This window comes from Phyllobates terribilis, unplaced genomic scaffold (assembly GCF_046119375.1).
Source record: "Phyllobates terribilis strain yellow unplaced genomic scaffold, ASM4611937v1 Scaffold_12__6_contigs__length_324123572, whole genome shotgun sequence".
Taxonomy (NCBI): Eukaryota; Metazoa; Chordata; class Amphibia; order Anura; family Dendrobatidae; genus Phyllobates; species Phyllobates terribilis.
In genome coordinates, this window is record NW_027362772.1 from 277,133,692 (window position 1) to 277,153,881 (window position 20,190).

Below are 20,190 nucleotides of genomic sequence, written 5' to 3' on the forward strand. Positions count from 1 at the left end.
TAGTGAAGTAAAATCTTTTGGGCATAGCATCATTCTATTAGTCCATCTATACTGACCTCCATCAGGTTGCAAACTGAATATAATTTTTTTCTGCATCTAGCTCTGAAAAAATATTTGGGCTTCTAGCAGTGTGTGGGACTTGGTCTATTAGTCCATCTATACTGACCTCCATCAGGTTGCAAATTAAAAATAATTTTTTTCTTCATTTAGCTCTGAAAAAATATTTGGGCTTCTAGCAGTGTGTGGGACTTGTTCTATTAGTCCTTCTATACTGACCTCCAGCAGGTTGCAAATTGAATATAATTTTTTTCTGCATCTAGCTCTGAAAAAATATTTGGGCTTCTAGCGGTGTGTGGGACTTGGTCTATTAGTCCATCTATACTGACCTCCATCAGGTTGCAAATTAAAAATATTTTTTTTCTGCATCTAGCTCTGAAAAAATATTTGGGCTTCTAGCAGTGTGTGGGACTTGGTCTATTAGTCCATCTATACTGACCTCCATCAGGTTGCAAATTAAAAATAATTTTTTTCTTCATTTATCTCTGAAAAAATATTTGGGCTTCTAGCAGCGTGTGGGACTTGTTCTATTAGTCCATCTATACTGAACTCCATCAGGTTGCAAATTAAAAATAATTTTTTTCTGCATCTAGCTCTGAAAAAATATTTGGGCTTCTAGCAGTGTGTGGGACTTGGTCTATTAGTCCATCTATACTGACCTCCAGCAGGTTGCAAATTAAAAATAATTTTTTTCTGCATCTAGCTCTGAAAAAATATTTGGGCTTCTAGCAGTGTGTGGGACTTGGTCTATTAGTCCATCTATACTGACCTCCATCAGGTTGCAAATTGAATAAAAAAATTTTCTGCATCTAGCTCTGAAAAAATATTTGGGCTTCTAGCGGTGTGTGGGACTTGGTCTATTAGTCCATCTATACTGACCTCCATCAGGTTGCAAATTAAAAATAATTTTTTTCTGCATCTAGCTCTGAAAAAATATTTGGGCTTCTAGCAGTGTGTGGGACTTGGTCTATTAGTCCATCTATACTGACCTCCATCAGGTTGCAAATTAAAAATAATTCTTTTCTTCATTTAGCTCTGAAAAAATATTTGGGCTTCTAGCAGTGTGTGGGACTTGTTCTATTAGTCCTTCTATACTGACGTCCAGCAGGTTGCAAATTGAATATAATTTTTTTCTGCATCTAGCTCTGAAAAAATATTTGGGCTTCTAGCGGTGTGTGGGACTTGGTCTATTAGTCCATCTATACTGACCTCCATCAGGTTGCAAATTAAAAATATTTTTTTTCTGCATCTAACCCAGCCAATAGTTTTGGCCTAATACCACAGTTTGGCCACTCAGCTCTGCTCGGTTACCATCCATTGTTTTTTTGTGCAAACAACTCCAGAGTTGTGAATTAGTTAACCACCAAAATGAGTGGAAAAAGGTCTGCTGCTGGTGAAAAGGGGAATAGGCGTGTTGGGAAGGGGAAAAAAGGTTGTGTCCGTGGGGTAGGTGCAGAAGAAAGACCATCTTCCAGCCAAACTAAAATGTCTACTTCTTTTAGCGGACAATGTGATAAGATCCCTTTCTTACGGCCACGCCAATCGCTACAAATTCCAGATGAGGCACAAAAACAGCAGGTGCTTCAACGGATATCAAGTGCTCCTTTAAGTGGGCTCTCCTCCACATCAACTTCAACATCACAAATACTCCAGTCCTCAAAGGTGTCACCCAAATCGCACTTGCTTCCTCACAGCTCCCAAATCTCCAGCTGCCCGTCTGAGTATGAGGTAGAACAGATGGTTGAGTCTGCAGAGCTGTTTACTCATACTATAGCCTGGGAATCAGAGGTCGACTCCAGCGCTTCTGTGAATCCAGACGAGGAAATGATCTGCACTGATGCCCAGAATCTTTATGAGTCGGATCCAGGACCAGACGCAGAAGGTTCTGACCATAATGTAGACCCTCATTCCCAAACTGTAACTCCTGTTGGTGGAGACAATGAGGAAGACGATGATAAGACTCAAATACCTGATTGGAGCGACAACTTTAGTTTTTTGTCAGGGCAGGAACAGGTTGGCTCTGAGGACGACGGGTGTGATAACGCACAGGGTGATGATGATGAGGTCGGAGATCCCACTTACTGTCAACCCACAGTCAGCCAAGAGATGAGGTCAGCAGAGGAGGTGGAGGAAGATGCTAGTGACGACGAGGTCAGGTTGCGCCTTCCTGGACAGAGACGTAGTACTGGAAGCACGTCAACAACTGCATCCTCAAACACAACTCTGCCTCTCACCACAAGTCGTGGTGGCTCTTCAGGTCGCATGGGTGCTAAGCCTTGCATAGCCTGGGCATTTTTTCAGATCGATAAAGATGACCCAACTCGTGTTATCTGTAACATTTGTCAGCAAAAGCTAAGTAGAGGCCAAAAAATACATAGTTTGAGTACTTCATGCATGAACCGGCACATGGACATGAAGCATAAGTTGCAGTGGGAAGCTCAGTGTGCTACAATGCGGTCTAGCCGGCCGGGCCAACCACCGTCTGCCATATCTTGTGCATCCGCGGCCTCTTCATCCTCTGTGACTGGGGGGACAGCAGTCACACCTGTTTTGGGGCGCAGACCTGCCACCTCTTTACCCGCAACAGCCAGCGTGATTGGCAGGTCATCATTTTCTTTGGAGGTGGTAACACCAGCTGGTCTTGAGCGCTGTCCGACATCGATAGCACCACCTTTGGATCAAGGCAACCTAACATGTCCGCCTGCATCTTCCTCACAGACCGGCAGTTTGCCGGGGACACCCTTATCAACCCCGTCTAAGCACAATAGCCAGCCCTCGGTCCCTCAGATGTGGACAAGTAAAAGACCATTTCCTCCTAGCCATGAGAAAGCTAAGAGGTTGAATTTCACCATCTGCAAGCTCTTGGCTACAGAAATGCTGCCTTTCCGCCTGGTGGACACAGAGGATTTTCGAGACCTTATGTCCGTCGCAGTGCCCCAGTACCAGATGACCAGTCGGCACTACTTCTCAAAGAAAGGTGTGCCTGCGCTCCACCAGCATGTCGCACACAACATCACCGCTTCTTTGAGAAACTCTGTGTGTGACAGGGTGCATTTCACCACAGACACTTGGACGAGTAGGCATGGACAGGGGCGTTACATGTCGCTGACTGGGCACTGGGTAACTATGGTGACAGCAGGACAAGGGGCTGCTGTCCAAGTCTTGCCGTCCCCACGAGTTGTGCGTCAATCCTCTTTATGTCATTTTTCCTCCACTGCTTCTGCCTCCTCAACCTCCTCTCGGTCTTCCACCTGCACCCAAAGCCTGTCTGGTCATGCCACAAGCTTTCTAACTGCGCAGAAGGGATCCTGCACACCTCCTTACTATGCTGGCAGTAGGGCTCAACGTCATCAGGCGGTTTTTACATTGAAATGTCTGGGAAATGTGATTAACACAGCTGAGGAGTTGTGGTCAGCTCTGGAGAACCAATTTCATGAATGGTTGTCTCCACTGGACCTGAAACCAGGGAAGGCCGTGTGCGACAATGCTGCAAACCTGGGTGCGGCCCTTCGCCGGGGCAATGTCACACACGTGCCTTGTATGGCTCACGTGTTGAACCTGGTTGTCCAGCAATTTTTAGCCCACTATCCCAGACTAGATGGCCTTCTGCAGAGGGCACGGTCGCTGTGTGCTCACTTCCGCCGTTCGCATCCCGCAGCTCAGCGACTTACATCTCTACAGAAGTCGTTGGGCCTGCCACTTCACCGGCTAAAATGCGATGTGCCTACCCGGTGGAATTCAACTCTGCACATGTTGCAGCGACTGTGGCAGCACCGACAAGCCCTGGTGCAATACGTTCTGACGTATAGCCTGGGCCAACGAGATTCAGAGGTGGGGCAAATCACGCTGGAGGAGTGGTCTCAGATCAGGGACCTATGCACCCTTCTGCACAGTTTTGAAATGGCGACGAAGATGTTTAGTGCTGACGATGCCATTATCAGCATGACTATTCCGGTGATTTACATGCTGGAGCACATGTTAAACAGAATTCGGAGTCAGGTGGTGGCACAAGAGGAGGTGGAGGAAGTAGAGGAGGAGGAGTTGTATGCGGAAGGGCTAACATCTGCAAGGTCCAGACGGTAGGCAGCACCAGGGCGGCAGGCATGTGAGGGTGGGGGAGATGATTTTACCAGGGCGCATGGTAGCAGCCAAACTAGTGAGGAAGGTGCAGGAGCCCAGGAAGAAGTGGAGGACGAACTGATGGAAGACTCATCAGATGAGGGAGACCTTGATCACATTTCTGTTGTGCGAGGTTGGGGGGAGAGGACAGAGGAAGGAAGCATGATTGTTACCTCGCCACCAACACAACAGGGACTTGGTGCTCCTGGATGCGCAACACACATGAGTGCCTTCTTGCTGCACTACCTGCAACATGACCCTCGAATTGTGAGAATTAGAAATAATCCTGACTACTGGGTTGCCACACTGTTAGATCCCCGGTACAAAAGTAAATTTGCAGAAATTATTCCTGCCATAGAAAGGGATGCACGCATGCAGGAGTATCAGCAGAGACTGTTGCAGAATCTTACATGTGCTTTTCCACAAAACACCAGTGGTTCACGTAGTGAATCTTACAGTTCTAACTTGCCAACCGTGGTCTGTATGGAATTGTTCAATATAGGGCCCAAAATTAAGATAACATAGATGGGAGAGGTCTCTATGAATAGGAATTCCTAAGTATTTGATACCCTGTGAGGGCCAGGCAAAGGGAAAGTTGGACTGGATGGAATCCTATATGGATTTAGGGAGGGAGACATCGAGGGCCTCAGACTTCGCTGCATTGATTTTAAAATTTTACCATGTAACAAAGTGATCTATTTCAGCCATAACAGCAGGGATGGATATATGTGATTGAGTGATATATACTAGGACATCATCAGCAAATAGAGAGCACTTGTACTCGGTGCCTCCCACCTCAATCCACCTAATATTGGGGTTATGGCGAATTGATGAGAGCAGGTGCTCTGTCACTAGGATGTATAAGAGAGGGGACAGAGGACATCCCTGCCTTGTCCCATTGGTGATTGTGAAAGGTGATGAAAATGTTCTGACGCACCCCCTGGGCCTTGGGACACCCGGAGCCGGACCCTTTTTGGTGGATGCTGGTGGTTGTAGTCTTCGTGGCGGCGATCCGGTTCCGTGGCTCAGGGCGGTCAAACCAGTGGCGGAACTATTTATGTGGTTTTGATGTTTAAATGTCCGACTACGCCACCCGTGGATTGCGGTCAGAGTGAACCGCCGCTACAGGGCAGACCGCTAAGGCTGGTGTTGTGGGTGCAGCAGAGCGTAGCATAACTCCCCACGGGAGGAGTATAGCCTCAGGGCAGTGTATGCGGAGGATGGGGGTGATGGTGCAGGGCAGCAGCAGTAACGACACGGAGTCAGTGATGCAGTTCAGGGCCTTTACTCACAGTTCTTATTATCCAGACCACGTCTGCAGGTAACGGCTGCCCACGTCGTACTGTGCTCACCAGGTGAGGGGCTCAGACAACTCCCAGATAACTTTGGAGCGCTTCACAGGACCCCCTTTGTGTGTCCTTTGTCTGGCCTTTCTTACCAACACTTCTGTCCGGCTGCCTCGGGCCTCCTCTTGGTAAACTTGGCGCCAGTTTCCCTGACCCTATGTGGTGCCTTCCTAGCGGGTGGAGCAAGGGGCTGCGCCACATAAAATGTCAGAGCCTCCGGTTTCTAGCTGAGGGTCGTTTCCTGCCTCCACTAGTTCGGGGACCGGTCTCCCCCTTTGGCCTGACCCCTCCACGCAGGTGGATTCGGGCGTGCGGTGGCGACTCGCCCGTCCGCACCCCTGGGATCCCTTCATTCCTCGTTCCTGGAGCCTTCTCCGCTCCTCTTCCTTCCTTCTCCCTCTTGCAGGCCTGGGCCTCTGTTACTAGGCCCGCCTCCGGAGCAGAGCTCATGCAGAGCCCCTGCTCCCTGCCACTTCTGCTCAGACTTCTCTGCACTGAACTAAGATGGTGCCCACCTTTTATACTCCCTTCTCAATGCACCCAGGAACTGCTTCCTCCCTGTTCCTGCACTGCAGGGTTCCCCTTCCTCAGTGTTCCCTCCCCCCACTCCAGCCAGGGACAGGGACTGTCGTGCCCATCTCAGGGGCATATTGGTCGCCCTGCCCCACGGCAATGTGGTGTAATGCATGCAGGTGTCGGGTCCTGATCCACACTCCATCCTTATCTGAGAGTGAGATATCACACCTCTGGGTGAGGTGCAATACCTCTGTAGCAACCGAGCCCTCGGTGCTACAGTTCCATTTATCTTCAGCCTAGGTGACGTATTGTGATACAGGGCCGTGATTTTGGCTATAAAAGGGTCCCCTAGACCCCTACCCCAAGCTTTTTAAGAGAATCATATATGGCGTGCCAGGAGACTCTATGGAATGCTTTCTCAGCATCCAACGAGAGTATCTACTTACAAATTTTTAACTGCATCTAGCCCAGGAAATACTTTGTGCCTAGTAGCAGTGTCTGCTAGTCAGCGGATTATCCCGGCTGTTAAGCAAGCTACACCACCTGTAGTTTGGACACTTAATTTTTTCAAAGGAAATGCTTCGGGACCACGGGATACTTAGTGAAGAGCATCAGGAGGCACCCCAAGGCATAGGGGCTGGGACTGGCACTAGGATGCCTTGCGGTGGACAGCCGAGCTCGATCCTTATAAAAGCTTTTTAACTGCAGCAGCTTTAGTGGACGCTACTGGAGCTGGAATTACGCGGCTGCTGGCATGAGACTTGCCCTCCAATAGATCCTTGTAAATGGATTTAAAGTGTATTCATTCAAATTAGAGGGACAATTTAAATTAAAAAGCTTAGAGCTGCCTCCACCACAGGGGGCTCTCTCGACCCACCAGCGGACAGGCACCAGTATTGGGAGAGGGGGACTGGCCGTCAGGGTTCACCGCGGCTCTGGCACAAACCCGGCGACACGGAGGTGGCACGGGCAGGAGCGGACTGGCCGTCTCGGCTTCTCACTTTTTGGATTTTAGAAGGGCATGACATGCCTATATCTGTGTCTCCCCCTTCTTTTACTCCTCCACCTCTTTTCTTTTCGCATGACTATATGTACTTGTCACTTTTCCATGTGTTAGTTGTGTCTTCTGAGCAGTTTGTCAGCTTTTGGACACCTTTGAAGGTGTTTTCTATGTGTTTCTATGTGTTTTTGTTTGCCTGCCATTGGTTTTAACGGTGTTCGAAGGTGTTCGACGAACAGTTCGACGAACAGTTCGGCGAACACACGGGTGTTCGACGAACCGAACCGAACTCGAACACTACGGGGGTGGCTCAACACTAGTCTTTACTCCCACAATCTATCTATTTAAGAGCACAGACCTGCTTGATAAAAGTCGTAGGAAATGCTGTAACCTAGTCCTTAAAAGGACTGCAATCACAACTATTCCCTACTCCCAAGCTATCTGTATATTTGTGCGAAAATTGGCTTGAAATTAACAAGGTATAGCGCACACAGCAACAGCGGTGCCGTCTAACACGCAGCTGCAGCAGTGAGAAAATGGTGGCGACGGGGAAAATGGCTTGGTCTTATAGGGCAAGGACATGTGACATACACTGCCAATCACACATGCCCTTGCTTGTGTGAAAAAAAGCACTTCGCTCCGTGTGTGCGCTGCTGATAGGCTGACAGATTGCACCTCCCCACTGCAAATGCGGGAAAGAGAAAAAAAAATGGAGATCTTCATTGTTCCTGCAGAGATCCATCCCCTGCCCCTCCCCCCGCCCCGCTGTACACTCAAACTGCGTATTAACATTAATTTTCATCATTACTGAGAAAAAATCCAGTTATGATTTTGGTGCACGAACAGTTATCGAACATAACCTCGAACAGCCGAATTTTTCTCAAATTGTTCGTGTTCGCCGACCAGCTCGAACACCGCCCAAAACAGCTCGAATTTGAGATTGGCGAACAGTTCGAGTAGAACAACGCTCATCTCTAATTATAATGCTCCTGAATAAAAATATCTACACTGAGCCCCTGAATAAACCTAACTCTTACAATGCTCCCTGCACAAAAAAATGACATACACTCTACCCCTCTTATGGTACCTGCTCTCTACACTGTCCTCTCCTTACCATACTGGGCCCCCTATTCACATTGTCCTCTCACACGGTGTCCCCCCTATACTGCCCAGTCTCTATACTGTGCCCCTTCATCACACTCCCCCTCCTCAGCATACTGTTCCCTCCTTGCTGTGCCCTCACACTGTTCCCCCCATACTGCCGCATCTCTATACCTTCCCCCACACTACCTAGTCTCTGTGCTGTGTCACCTCACACTTTTTTCCCGCCATACTGTCTCCTCACACTATTCCCCTACTCTCCATACTGTTTCCTCATACATCCCCCTTCCCCATTCTGTTCCCGCACCCATTCCCACCCCTCCCCTAGTTCACCATACTGTTTCTTCACACATCTCCCCATTCTGTCTCCTAAAATTTCTCTCCCATCTCTCTCCAAATATAATAAATCTTCGGAAGAGCACACAGACATGCAGAAGCACGCTTACACACACGAAAACAAGCGCACACAGATACATACTAAGGGCTCTTTCACACGTCAGTACGTGCGGTGACAGTTTCCACACGTACCAGAGACACTGACACACGTAGACCCATTCACATGAATGCTTATGTGCACATGTCAGTGTGTTTCCACTTTCCACAGACCATGTGGTGTCCGTGGGCAAAACACGCTGGCATGTCTGTTTTTTACCTGCTGTCCAGACCGCAAAATGTCCCGCACACTGATGACAGTTAGCACCCGGTGCTTGGGAAGAGCGCTGAGCGCTGCCCTCATCATAGATCCCTGAAGGTGCTGCGATCAGTACCAGCAGGGTCAATGATGAGAGTAATAGTCTATACAAGCTGTGTCCAACTGTAAAAAGAATAAATTAAAAAAAACCTTATACTAACCTCTACTAAGTGTCACCCACTGTAATCCGTGCGAGCGCTCACGCCGAGGAGAATGTCTCCTGCAGCGAGTGGGCTCCGGAGCTGCGCTCAACAAGCGGTGCCCTGTCATTCACTAAGCGCAGCTCTGGAGCAAGCTCGCTGCAGAAGTCATTCTCCTCGGCGTGAGCGCTCGCACGGATTACAGCAGGTGACACTTAGGAGAGGTGAGTATAAGGATTTTTTTATTTTATTCTTATTTTTACAGTTGGACACGGACACGGTGGGAGTAGACTACTACTCTCATCATTGACCCCGCTGCTGCTGATCACATCGCCTGCAGGGATCTATGATGAGGGCAGCGCTCAGCACCCGGCTCTTGGGAACAGCGCTAACTGTATACTGATTCCCAAGCGCCAGTATGAGTCACTTGGATGACACACAGGTGGACACGGATATCTCCAGTCCCGTAAATATCAGGACATGTGAAAGAGCCCTAATATACACACGCAGATACACATACAGAAATGGGGACACGTACACACGCAGGCAAGCACACACAGAAATGCACAGACACACTCAGACAATCACACACAAAAATGCAGACACGCAGGGAAGCACACACACACGTATGTGTGAAGACACAAACACACAGGCATACACAATGGACACACACAGGCATATACACACACACCGGCATATACACACACACACACACAGGCATATACACACACTGTACACACACAGGCATATACACACACAGGCATATACACACACACATACAGGCATATATACACACAGGAATATAAACACACACACAGGCATATAAACACACACACAGGCATATAAACACACTGTACACACACACAGGTATATACACACACACAGACACACACACAGGCATATACACACACTGTACACACACAGGCATATACACACACACACAGGCATATACACACACAGGCATATAAACACACACACACAGGCATATAAACACACACACAGGAATATAAACACACACAAAGGAATATAAACACACACACAGGCATATAAACACACACACACAGGCATATAAACACACTGTACACACACACAGGTATATACACACACACAGACATACACACACACAGGCATATACACACTGTACACACAAAGGCATATACACACACTGTACACACAGGCATATACACACACTGTACACACACAGGCATATACACACACACAGTACACACATACACACTGTACACACACACACAGGCATATACACACACACAGGCATATACACACACTGTACACACACAGGCATATACACACACTGTACACACACAGGCATATACACACACAGGCATATACACACACTGTACACACACAGGCATATACACACACAGGCATATACACACACAGTCATATACACACACAGTCATATACACACACTGTACACACACACTGTACACAGGCATATACACACACTGTACACACACACTGTACACACAGGCATATACACACACTGTACACACACAGGCATATACACACACTGTACACACACAGGCATATACACACACTGTACACACACAGGCATATACACACACAGGCATATACACACTGTACACACAGGCATATACACACACAGGCATATACACACTGTACACACACAGACATATACACACTGTACACACAGGCATATACACACAGTACACACACACACATACACACTACACACACACAGGCATATACACACACTGTACACACGCAGGCATATACACACACACACTGTACACACACAGGCATATACACACACACTGTACACACACACACACAGGCATATACACACACACTGTACACACACACTGTACATACACACACAGGCATATACACACTGTACACACACACACAGGCATATACACACACACACACAGGCATATACACACACACTGTACACACACACAGGCATATACACACACTGTACACACAGGCATATACACACACTGTACACACACACGCATATACACACACACGCATATACACACACACTGTACACACACAGGCATATACACACTGTACACACACAGACATATACACACTGTACACACAGGCATATACACACAGTACACACACACACATACACACTGTACACACACACAGGCATATACACACACACAGGCATATACACACACTGTACACACGCAGGCATAAACACACACACACTGTACACACACACAGGCATATACACACACACTGTACACACACACGCATATACACACACACACACACACACAGGCATATACACACACACTGTACACACACACAGGCATATACACACACTGTACACACAGGCATATACACACACTGTACACACACACGCATATACACACACACGCATATACACACACACGCATATACACACACACTGTACACACACAGGCATATACACACTGTACACACACAGACATATACACACTGTACACACAGGCATATACACACACTGTACACACACACACACACAGTACACACACACACATACACACTGTACACACACACAGGCATATACACACACACAGGCATATACACACACTGTACACACGCAGGCATATACACACACACACTGTACACACACACAGGCATATACACACACACACACAGGCATATACACACACACTGTACACACACACGCATATACACACACTGTACATACACACACACACAGGCATATACACACTGTACACACACACAGGCATATACACACACAGGCATATACACACACACACACTGTACACACACACTGTACACACACACACAGGCATATACACACACTGTACACACAGGCATATACACACACACAGGCATATACACACACTGTACACACACACATGCAGGCAGCATATACATAAAAATCCATACAAACACACAAATATTACAGTACCTTGGCTTGTCTCCAGCCCATACAGTGTACAGACAGGCTCCTAATGTGGGAGACTGCAGTGCAGGGCGCGCTGTGACGTCACTTTTAGCAGACGTGCTTCCCTGTCTGCTGAGTGTGACGCTGCAGTGCAGCCCCTGCTCTCCTGCTCCCAGGCCCCTCCCGCTACTGTCCTGGGCATCGTGTCGGCGAAAGTGCGTGCGCGCGCCCTTAAAGGGCCCACGACCACTTTTTTTTTTTTTAAATTCTTCAGTTCCCTCTGCATGGGGCCCGGGGCCCACCGGGAAATTTCCCGGCGCCCCGCCAGGCCAGACCGAGCCTGAATATCAATAATATCAAAAAAATGTGGATATATAATTGCAGGTGCTTAGTACAAAATGAAGCATATGGCAGAAAAAAAAGAATATATCTAGATACAAGGACTTGTAGGGTAGCCTCCAATTCACAGACTTAAATATCATGAAGTACAGCAATGTGAGGCAGATGAGAGCGAGGGAGGCTCTCCGCTTAATGTAGTCAGTAAATAAATAACGGAAGCCCTAAACTTAGTGTACTGCAATCAGTTGGAACTATGGCATAATTAACACAGTGGGGGTCCAAAGTGCTCCATACTCAGGTCTAAATGAACAAGTTGTCTGTGAATGGAATAGTTGTTCATGCCGTTTCCCTAGGGGACATTACTAGTTCAGAAATTAAGCATTCCTGGAGTCCAGCAAGAAAATGATTGCAATATTGCCAGTGAAATAAAGCAGCCATATTGAATGTAAAGCATCAAGCTCTACAAAAAAATCCCCATCATAATAAAAGCAGCGGTGCATTAAAACTATTCACCCTCATGTAATGGTTCATGGTAGGAAACCTACTAATTAGAATTTAATGTAGGTCTCACACCAGTTTCACAACACAAACTGCCTACATTCCTAAACAGATCTCATACATCTGATGAGGCCGGTGTCTTTACTTTGAGAATCCAAGTCAGAATGGCAGTGGAATGCTTTATAAAATTTTAACAAAATCTACCCCCCACCCAAACCAGTAAGCAACTCCTCAGTGTCCCTCCTCCCTGTTGCTGTTGAATGAATCCTCACTTAACTTGATTGACAGCTACTCAGTGCTCCTACTCCCTGCTGCTGAATCTTTACTCATTAGCTGAAATGATATACTCTGTGTTCATCCTCCTTACAGCTGCTGAATTCCAGCTCATCTAGCCTGATTGAAAGCTCAGTGTCCTCCTCCCTGCTGCTGCAGAATCCCAGCTCATCTAGTCTGATTTACAGATCCTCAGTGTGCCTCCTCCCTGCTGCTGCTGAATCCCAGCTCATCTTGTCTAATATACAGCTCTTCAGTGTCCGTCCTGTCTGCTGCTATGAATTCCAGTTCATCCAGCCTGAATATAGCTCTTCAGTGTCCTTCCTCTCTGCTGCTGAATACCAGCTCACCTAGACTGATTGACAGCTCCTCAGTGTCCCTCCTCCCTGCTGCTGAATCTCATCTACCCTGATTGACAGCTATTCATTTACCCTCCTACTGCTGAGATATCACACGTCAGTATAATTTGCAGCTGTCAGTCACTCTGAGTGGACAGAGATTAATTACACTTGGACTCATGATCTAATTCAATCTATAGTTGGACCCATAAAATACTTGTGAAGAATATTCAAGATAATCCCATGTCAGTCAATCATTGTGCCCTGTTTGGCTGGGGATTATAGAGATCTTCAATGTACAGTGTAACTCGACACTCCTGCAAAGGAGGGGGCCGAGAGGCAGGGAGTGACATACCTTACAGCAGCTGTGAGCTGCACAGGATGACCCCTGTGGACACCAAGCCATGCGGTCCTTTCTGTCAGATATTATAATTCAACACAGAGTTATGGGAATATAATACATCCCAGTGATACACCAAGTAGATTTTTGGAAACCTAAGTGAATGGGAAATGTCACCCTGGCTTTCAGTACAGTGTAGCATGTAGGGAAATGGAGATACACGGCACAGCAGTGCTTGGTATCCACGCATAGCAGGGGCCCGGATGGATCCGATGAGACCAGAACCGGCTCCCTAGGACCGTCCCTCAAAGAGGTATAGCCCATTTTAGTTTTTGTGAGTTTTAGCTCAGAGAGACCAGAGGTGGAGATTTAGGTCCAACCAGGAGGCAGTGAGGGGAGTGACCCAGAGTGGTTAAGAGTCCCTGTAGCTAGAGCCCAGTGTCTTTTTCCCTGGGAGGTCGGGAGGATACATCATGTGGGAGAAGTCCTGCAACAAAGAAGGAGGGCCCCCATAAGCCTCCCATGTGGCAGCACCTCCCCCACAAGCCAGGCCTTTCATCTGACTGGTAAATGACTCTTAATAACTGCTTTATATCTTTTGTACCATTACTATTGTGTTTGCATCTCTGACCATTATGTATGTATAACTCTTATGTATATAGTGTAATGTCTAGTGTGCCCTTACGGAGATTAAATATATAATTTAACCTTGGACTGCTCTTTTATCTCGATCCACGAACTCTCACGTCCGTTGTTCAGTCCAATGAACACGCTACCGGGCTGGTTTCTAGCCCGATATAAGTCCGTTATATCTAATAGAAACTGGTGGCAGCTCTCCCAGACCAACAAGCTTCTGCTTCACTGGAGCTATTGAAGGAGCCTCTTAGTCGGTCAGGGGTGTGAGCGAGTGTGGTGCCACGTCAGTGACTGAGTGGGCCACCTCTTCCCTCTTCTGACTCCCTGGTGCCTTCCTGTACCCGTGTGGACAGGGGGTGTCTGGTTAGAACTGTACCAATCTGACCTTACGTGTCCTCACGTTGGTGCAAAGGGCAGATCCGTATCATGTGTTACGTCTGACGGATTTGTGGCGTCAGGCGGGTGACGAGGTGTTGATCTGTCACAAGTGGTGGCAGCCGGGGGATTCTGCAGGGTCTCTCTGCTGCCATTTCATCACAATACTCATTTTAATATCAGGATTATACAGCCATTCTAATATGGATTTTTACAGTACACAGTACAACAGCACCATCAGATCTAAGGCTGTGTTCACACACGTGTTTTTTTCTGCTGCAAATCTGCTGCTAACTTTTCTCTGGCAGAAAACAGCAGCATTAAAAACGCAGGTTTTGTTGTGTTTTTTGCTGCATTTTGTGGACCACTCATTACTTCCTATGGGTGAAAAAACGCAGCAAATACGCAGCAAAAATGCAGGTGCGTTTTCTGCTGCAGAAACGCAAGCAAGGCAGAAAATATGCAGCAACATGTGTGAACAGAGAATTCTGCTTTCTCATAGACTTTGCTGGTACTGCAAAATGCAGCTGAAAATTTGTATAAAAATCTGCTGCAAAATAGGCAGCAAAACACAACGTGTGTGAACATTAGAGCTCTATTTAACAATATAGATGACAATATGATAAGGACTATTCACATCATACATGGCAAATCACATCACAACTACTGGAAGGCCACATACTGACACAGAAAACATGAACATCTCCTGACAAAATATCTCAAAATCATATTTTTAAAGGTAAGAAAGGACAATGATTGGATGATGTATAAGCAGGAAACAATGAAACAGTAACATCTATTTCCTTGTACCTGGTCATCTGAAGTAGATTTAGCAAGTTATAATATCTCTACTGGTCAGCAGTGTAAGGCTGTGTTCACAAGCAGCAGGTTTTTTTCTGCAGCCAAAACCTGCTGTCTTGGCAGTAGAAAAACTGCGTTCAAAATGCCTGTTTTGCTGCATTTTCAGCGACATTTTTTGGGTGCGGATTACATGTGTGCTTTGTCTACCGCACATGTTTAATAAAGTTAGTTTAATTTTTTTGCACATTCTCATTGCTTTCTGTGGGTGAAAAAACGCTGAAAAAACTATGTAACAATTGACATGTTGCAGACTTCAAAAACGCAGCAGATCTCAAATTCAGTCAAGAAAAAAAAAGCAAGCGTGTGCATGAGATTTCTGAAATCTCATAACTTTTACTGGCACTGAAAAAAGCAGCTTTTAATTTGCATGCAAAAAAAATGCTGCAAAAACGCTGCATGTGAACATAACCTAAGGCTCCATGACTACTGAAAAAGCAATGGCTTCTGGTGCCATCTCACATCACTTCCAGAGTCAGCAGGTGGCCATGCTCTTGCTCCGCACCTTTAATCTCTTTAGTGGCAGGATCCATTACTGCTCACTGTGCAGGGAGTACTGTGGATCTGCTGTCCAGGGACCAATTGTCTGTACTGTGACCACCTGTTGCAATGTGATTGACATTTTGTGCCACCACCATTCCACCACCACCCAGCACAACACTTCAGGAGGCTCCCTAGTCTCCATCAACAGCACCACTAACCTGTAAGCGAGAGTCCTATTTCTCAACCCGCGGTTCCACGTTCTTTTCCGTTTTAGGGTAGCTACTTGTGCCACAATGGCCATTACTGAGCTTCTCTGCTTGCCGATGACTTGAAACAACCACACGGGACACTCTCTATTCGTCCATCTTTTCTTCTTAGTGCCACTCTGTCACTTAACTTGTCCCACTAGACTTCCTGCCCCTGACCTCGTCTCCGGAGAATCACTCACTCCTTCTGTAGCGCCCCGAGGGTTTGGCCACTACAGGGGTATTGCACCTCTGCCAGAGGTGTGATATTCCACTCCCGGGTAAGGATGGAGTGTGGACCAGGGCTCAGTTAGCTGCATGCATCACACACACCCCATTTCCGGGGGACAGCTCAACGGTGCTCCCATTAGACAGTAATGCAGGCACGACAGAATCTGTCCCTGGCTGGAGTGGGGAGGGGGGAGGAAAACCCAGTGATGTAGGAGCAGATAGGGGTTGGGTTTCTGGGCATAGGTAGGAGCCCATTGGTTGCAAGTCACCTGGGCTCATACACAGAGAGGGAGGTATATAAGGTGGGCACCATCTTAAGACAGTCAGTCAGTGCAGAGAGAAGAGAGGAGGAGTTCAGCCAGAGAGGGCTGACAGGGAGCTGTGGCTCAGTCTGGGCCCAGCTCCACGAGGCAGGCCTAGGGAGAAGGCCGGGGCCAGAGGAGAGGAACAGAAACAGCAAAGAACAGGAACAGAAAGGAAAGGAAGAAAGGAACAGAACACCAAGAGAGGCCCAGAGACACGAAGGCAGAAGGAACCCCAAAGGCCCAGGAGATTGCGGGTGACGGGTTGGCAGAACAGGGTACCGGATCCCAAGTTGGTGGAGGCGACTAATCCTCAGCCAAGGACTGGCGGTCGTGATCACATCTTGGTGCGACCCCTCGCTACACCTACTAGAAAGGCACACCACATAGGGTCAGGGAGGTGAGCACGAAGCCCTCCCAAGAGAAGGCCCGCGGGAGCTGGACAGACGTAGTGTCACTGGTGGGGCACGGCCAGAGAAAGGAGTAGAAGGGAGTCCTGTGACACACTCTGGAATTGCCTGGGGGTTGACCGAGCCCCCTGCCTGGTGGACGCAGCACGGCTTGGGCAGTCATTGCCTGCGGAATGACTTGGGACATAAAGAACTGTGAGTAAAGAACTTGAACTGCAACCCCACGTCTCTGTGCTTCATCGCCGCACCAGCACTACTAGTGCTGGGACGTCTGTGCACCATCACTCCCATCATCCACATTCTCTGCCCTGGGGCTGCACTCTTCCCGTGGGGAGTAACACTACCTCAGCTGCATACACCATCAGCTCCAGCGGTCTGCCTTGCAGCGGCGGTCCGCACTGACCGCAATCCACGGGTGGCGTAGTCGGACAATTAACCTAAAGCTTACAAATAGTGTTGAGCCACCCCCGTAGTGTTCGAGTTCGGTTCGGTTCGTCGAACACCCGTGTGTTCGCCGAACTGTTCGTCGAACACCTTCGAACACCGTTAAAACCAATGGCAGGCAAACAAAAACACATAGAAACACATAGAAAACACCTTCAAAGGTGTCCAAAAGCTGACAAACTGCTCAGAAGACATAACTAACACATGGAAAAGTGACAAGTACATATAGTCATGCGAAAATAAAAGAGGTGGAGGAGTAAAAGGAGGGGGAGACACAGATATAGGCATGTCATGCCCTTCTGAAATCCAAAAAGTGAGAAGCCGACACGGCTAGTCCGCTCCTGCCCGTGCCACCTCCGTGTCGCCGGGTTTGTGCCAGAGCCGCGGTGAACCCTGATGGCCAGCCCCCCTCTCCCAATACTGGTGCCTGTCCGCTGGTGGGTCGAGCGAGCCCCCCTGTGGTGGAGGCAGCTCTAAGCTTTTTAATTTAAATTGTCTCTCTAATTTGAATGAATACACTTTAAATCCATTTACAAGGATCTATTGGAGGGCAAGTCTCATGCCAGCAGCCGCGTAATTCCAGCTCCAGTAGCGTCCACTAAAGCTGCTGCAGTTAAAAAGCTTTTATAAGGATCGAGCTCGGCTGTCCACCGCAAGGCATCCTACTGCCAGTCCCAGCCCCTATGCCTTGGGGTGCCTCCTGATGCTCTTCACTGAGTATCCCATGGTCCCGAAGCATTTCCTTTGAAAAAATTAAGTGTCTAAACTACAGGTGGTGTAGCTTGCTTAACAGCCGGGATAATCCGCTGACTAGCAGACACTGCTACTAGGCACAAAGTATTTCCTGGGCTAGATGCAGTTAAAAATTTGTAATTAGATACTCTCGTTGGATGCTGAGAAAGCATTCCATAGAGTCTCCTGGCACGCCATATATGATTCTCTTAAAAAGCTTGGGGTAGGGGTCTAGGGGAACCTTTTATAGCCAAAATCACGGCCCTGTATCACAATACGTCACCTAGGCTGAAGATAAATGGAACTGTAGCACCCTGAGGGCTCGGTTGCTACAGAGGTATTGCACCTCACCCAGAGGTGTGATATCTCACTCTCAGGTAAGGATGGAGTGTGGATCAGGACCCGACACCTGCATGCATTACACCACATTGCCGTGGGGCAGGGCGACCAATATGCCTCTGAGATGGGCACGACAGTCCCTGTCCCTGGCTGGAGTGGGGGGAGGGAACACTGAGGAAGGGGAACCCTGTAGTGCAGGAGCAGGGAGGAAGCAGTTCCTGGGTGCATTGAGAAGGGAGTATAAAAGGTGGGCACCATCTTAGTTCAGTGCAGAGAAGTCTGAGCAGAAGTGGCAGGGAGCAGGGGCTCTGCATGAGCTCTGCTCCGGAGGCGGGCCTAGTAACAGAGGCCCAGGCCTGGAAGAGGGAGAAGGAAGGAAGAGGAGCGGAGAAGGCTCCAGGAACGAGGAATGAAGGGATCCCAGGGGTGCGGACGGGCGAGTCGCCACCGCACGCCCGAATCCACCTGCGTGGAGGGGTCAGGCCAAAGGGGGAGACCGGTCCCCGAAACTAGTGGAGGCAGAAACCTCAGCTAGAAACCGGAGGCTGTGACATTTTATGTGGCGCAGCCCCTCGCTACACCCGCTAGGAAGGCACCACATAGGGTCAGGGAAACTGGCGCCAAGTTTACCAAGAGGAGGCCCGAGGCAGCCGGACAGAAGGGTTGGTAAGAAAGGCCAGACAAAGGACACACAAAGGGGGTCCTGTGAAGCGCTCCAAAGTTATCTGGGAGTTGTCTGAGCCCCTCACCTGGTGAGCACAGTACGACGTGGGCAGCCGTTACCTGCAGACGTGGTCTGGATAATAAGAACTGTGAGTAAAGGCCCTGGACTGCATCACTGACTCCGTGTCGTTACTGCTGCTGCCCTGCACCATCACCCCCATCCTCCGCATACACTGCCCTGAGGCTATACTCCTCCCGTGGGGAGTTATGCTACGCTCTGCTGCACCCACAACACCAGCCTCAGCGGTCTGCCCTGCAGCGGCGGTTCACTCTGACCGCAATCCACGGGTGGCGTAGTCGGACATTTAAACATCAAAACCACATAAATAGTTCCGCCACTGGTTTGACCACCCTGAGCCACGGAACCGGGTCGCCGCCACGGAGACTACAACCACCAGCATCCACCAAAAAGGGTCCGGCTCCGGGTGTCCCAAGGCCCAGGGGGCGCATCAGAACATTTTCATCACCTTTCACAATCACCAATGGGACAAGGCAGGGGTGTATTCTGTCCCCTCTCTTATACATCCTAGTGACGGAGCACCTGCTCTCATCAATTCGCCATAACCCCAATATTAGGTGGATTGAGGTGGGAGGCACCGAGTACAAGTGCTCTCTATTTGCTGATGATGTCCTAGTATATATCACTCAATCACATATATCCATCCATGCTGTTATGGCTGAAATAGATCACTTTGTTACATGGTCAAATTTTAAAATCAATGCAGCGAAGTCTGAGGCCCTCGATGTCTCCCTCCCCAAAT

General features: G+C 48.4%; 1 long non-coding RNA gene across 1 annotated transcript in view; it reads right to left on the reverse strand.

The window, feature by feature from the left end:
* The window catches only part of LOC141171601 (uncharacterized), a 48,015-nt gene extending 35,943 nt beyond the window's left edge, over positions 1-12,072 (reverse strand). Inside the window, exon 1 of the long non-coding RNA XR_012252357.1 lies at positions 11,888-12,072. This is a non-coding gene — a long non-coding RNA (uncharacterized lncRNA). The remainder of the gene's footprint in view (positions 1-11,887) is intronic.
* Positions 12,073-20,190: the final 8,118 nt, after the last annotated feature.